Genomic DNA, 4,613 nt, shown 5'->3' with positions numbered 1-4,613 from the left:
ACAGCACAGCCGGATTTCCGGCCGCGGAGGGCTCTGGGTAAAACAAAAACAAAAAAACCCGCGTACGCAATGGCGGCACCTATGGCCGCCGCCATTTGCGTTCCTTCTTTTTAACGTCTTAATCTCTGTAAATATTTACGTAGACTATGACGGCAAAAATAAAGGGGAATGCAAAGTGTAACAGGCGCTATTTGCATCCCTTTTTGATTCACCGTTTTAGCCTATGTAAATCTTTACGTAGGCTAAAATGGCAAATCAAAAGGGGATGCAAATAGCACTGACTACGCTATTTGTGTTCCCTTTTTTTTCATCGTCATGGTTTACGTAAATATTTACGTAGATTAAGACGGTAAAAAGAAGGAACGCCGCCGCCATTTGCGCACACAGTTTTCTCTCTTTTTAAAACCCACCCAACCATGATAGGCTACGTAAAGCTTTATATAGCCTATCATTTCTTTTTTTAAAAAAACCTAGCCATGATAGGCTACGTAAATCTTTACGTAGCCTATCACGTCTTTTTTTTTTTTTTTACACAAGCCTGGAAATGGTGGCTTCGGCAGCCGGTCGGAAGACCACCTGCCACAGCTGCCACCGCAGCCGCCACCTACTTAGGAAGGCATGAATCCTGGTTATCGTTTGGATAATGATCTTCTGGACACTGAAAGCAGTCATCCATATCTGGAAAGCAAATGTGCAGCTCAATATAAAGTATATTTGGAGATGCGCTCTATAATCAAGTTCACTATTACATTGCCATGTATGGGGTGGGTAACACAGCATTTAAATCTTAATGACAATTTTGCATGTATATCCTGCAATTACAGTTTACTGGATGAACTAGGGGCAGATTTACACCTCGTGTCATGCTGATACGATCACATCAGGGTGACAATATATCCCTCTTGGACATTTATACCTCATAGCACACACAATGACATCTGTAGTGGTTTTTCAGACCATGTGGAATATAAAGCTTGAAATAAATAACACCAGAAAAGCAGTGTACAGAATGTGCCATGTGCACCAACAGCTACCAGGGCACTTCAACACTGATAAAAAGTACGAGTGTTCTTCCCATCAGAATATACAGACCCAGGGAATCTACCCCTGGTCATCTGTGCTCGAACTCTCTCCCAGACAGAGTTCTGGGAACACCATCATTATGCCCACCATCAGCATAATCCGTGAAAGGTAAGTGATTTTCATACATCCCTACATTCTTTTACCTATTTCTAAAACCCTTAATTGAATTTATTAACACCTTCAGGATATAACTAAGAATTAGAACTTTGCCAGACTGCTGCCCTATTTAATTCATAAGGTGGCCATGTAGAGAGATCACATCCTCTGCCTCTCATTCTTTCCAATTTAATAGGCTCATGAATAGGCTTGGAGGTGCATTCCACTCCCTCCTGTTGCCCCTGTCAGATTACTGAGTCATTCCCGGTGCCATTTTAGAGGCTGTGAATTGTTCCTTGTGGGGCTTCAGCATTCTCTGTTTTTTCTGGCAGAATTATGAAGTTATATCTTTTACTTTACACCTCCCTTCTTCACTAGACATCCTCCTTCTTTCTTAGATTGTTCTTAAGTGGAGGGGAGAGTGTCTATAATATTTATCAAGCTATTTTTTTTTTCCTTCCAGGCTGAGGAGTTCCTTCTCTATGCTGCCATATGTGCCAGTGTCCATGCTCTGCCCCTTGATTCTTGTATGACCAATGTTTGGGGAGGTTCTGTTAGCTATTACCTGTTTTCATTGCATTTTTGGCTTACAGACCAGAAAGACTGACCCAGTTCACCCAATAATGGTGGGGGAAATAAGCCACAGTGGCTTATTTCCCCTGCTGCATGCACTGATCATGTGCCAAGGATCCAAGGCAGGAATTGGCATAAGTGCATTCAGCAGCACAGCAACCCATGTTGTGCAAACCCTGTGAGAGTGGACTGTTGCTGTGGTTAATAAGCTATACCAGAACCGTAGTACAGCCCATACATTCTTTGATGGCTTGTAAACCATGGCAAAAAAAGTGTGTGTTGCCAAGAGGCAATGGATCTTTTCAGGATTCAGAATACAATCAACACAGTAATTGGTGAAGTCTAAAGATGTTACTAAGCAAGAATACATCAATACAACAGTAAAAACAAAATACAATATTTGCCACAAGAGACTTCAAAGGAAGATCATAAAATTCCGTCCCATCAATTCCTGAGAATCCCATCAAAATATGGCAATGGATCATGGATGTGACTCCAGTAATGGCCTGGTCTTATGCAGCACCATTCCAGATCAGCCTGCATTGAAATCTGACCCTGGGAGTCTCTCAGGGATTCATAGATTTATGTAGCCTATCATGGCAAAAGGCAGGGACGCAAATGGCGTCCGTTATGCCGGATGTCATTTGTGTCCACAGACCAGCTGTGGCCAGAAGTCCAGCAGCAGCTGGAGCTGGCTGTTGGCTCCGTAGACTTGCCTCAGAGTGGAGCCAGCCATGGAGGATTCCGGGAGGAGGACAGGATCGCCTCCCCCCCCCTGCGGACCCACGGGCGGACAAGGGTGAGTACAATCCATACACCCCTACATAATAGCCTTTCTACAGCATATATGTGATGCCATGAAGGTGTCACATATATACGTCTGTGTGCAGAAAACATGCACATATATATGTAAAGTGGTGCCATGAATCACCCCCATGTGCAAGATTCACGGCACCATTTTGCATATAAGTCTATGGGTATAGCACTGCGATTGCCATGGATTTTCAAAACATGGCAATCACAACGGAGGTGGACTAGGCCTGGGAAAGTTATGGGTGGCTCGGCAAGTATGGGAAGGGGTGGAGCAGGGACTGGGGCTCAGTGGGAGCAGCTCAGAGGGCTCAGCTAGTCTGCTGGAGTCCCGAAGCAAGATGAGTGCCTGCACCATCCCTATGTGTGGTATTTAGGGATGTCAGAGAATTCCGCCACTGATCTCGGTGAGGCCGAATGCCAGTTCATTTGGCCCCCCGAAATCCATGGCAGAACAAAGCCCCCCGCCCCCTCCAGGAAAGGCGCGTGAAACAGGACACTTACCTGGTGCCGTTTGCGCTGCTTTGCGAATGGCAGATGCATCTGCGGCCGCCATTTGCTTCCCTATTTTTGCCGTGATAGGCAACTCCTCACCAATCATGTCCTGAGAAGGCTGTGGTCCCAGGGCATAGTCTGAAGGCACATGAGGCAGCCACCTTGCTGAATCTAAGCAGGTTTGGGTCTGGTCAGTGCTTGGAGGGGAGACTACATGGGAACCATATGTAGCCAGCTTGAGTTCCATGATGGAAGAAAGGTGGGACAGAAAAGTAATAAATGAATGAATGAATGAATGAATGAATGAATGAATAAATAAATACAATGTTTTGTGAGTGTTATTGGGGACCACAATACCTGATGGAATGCCTCTCCCGACACAAACCTACCCGTTCATTACGCTGAACAGCTAAGGCCCTCCTCCAGCTGCCTACTCCAAGGGAAGCTCAGAAAACAGCAACAAGGGAGAGGGCCTTCTCAGTGGTGGCCCACCAATTATGGAATGATTTCCCCAATGAGGCTGCCTGGCACCAACTGTGTTATCTTTTGGGGACCAGGTTAAGACCGTCTTCTCCCAGGCATTTGCCAGGATATGATAAGTTTGAATAGATCCTGGATTGTCTTATAGTTACTGTTGTTTGCTTGAGATTGCTTGATTGATGCTGTTTTGGATATATGTTCTCTTGTGTATATTGTCTGTTTGTGGTTTGTTTGTTTTTTAAGGTAAATGCTTTTAATCTCTGTAAACTGTATTTTCAATGTTTTTAATCTTCGTAAACCACCCAGAGAGCTTTGGCTATTCAGTGGTATAGAAATGTGAATCATCATCACAAATCATGCCATCAGCCTTGAATTCCCCTAGTTGATAATACTTATGAAGAATGGAATAGACAATGTAAATGCCTAAATGTTACACAGGATGAAAACTGAGACAGTTTTTCACAAGTGGATTTCTTCAAAATGACAAATGGAAGCTTCCGTTATCATGGAGTACCCACTTACCCTATTGTCAAGTTCAGACATTCACTATAATCTTCTCTTCAACTCCTCTAAAGTAAAATCAGTTGATATCCTTTTATTTATTTATTTATTTATTTACCATCTAAATGCATTGGCCCAGAAAAAAACAAGGTCTTGAATTAAGTACAAGAATAAATAGAAATCATAGAAATGTCCGTGGGCATGTCTACTTAACCCAAACCCCAATGCTTAAGACATTTTGTTAAGAAAGGAAAACTTTACTACTCCTTCCTTTGTTTTTTATCATATCCTTGAGCTGCAGAAAAATAGACATGAACCTGATGAGATTAGACTGGTGTAGGATCATTCTATTTCTGATGTTCGGGGTGTGAGTCCTGTTCCAGAACAGCTCCCCCTGGACACAAGAGGGGGAACTGCAAGACTTACAGATGCAAATTTCCAGCACACACCTGAACATTCCAGAAGGCGGAAGCCAGAAAGAGCTGCACATGATTAAGTGTTCTTATTGGTCACAAATGCTGAAGGACTCTTGAGGGGGGGGGGACAGAAAATCTGGTGGGGGGCGGAAACAGGAA

The sequence above is a fragment of the Heloderma suspectum genome, chromosome 6 (genome assembly GCF_057233095.1).
Source record: "Heloderma suspectum isolate Gila_16-S chromosome 6, 16-S_ref, whole genome shotgun sequence".
Classification (NCBI taxonomy): Eukaryota; Metazoa; Chordata; class Lepidosauria; order Squamata; family Helodermatidae; genus Heloderma; species Heloderma suspectum.
The sequence above is the reverse complement of the archived record's forward strand: the minus strand, read 5'-3'. Positions refer to the sequence as shown.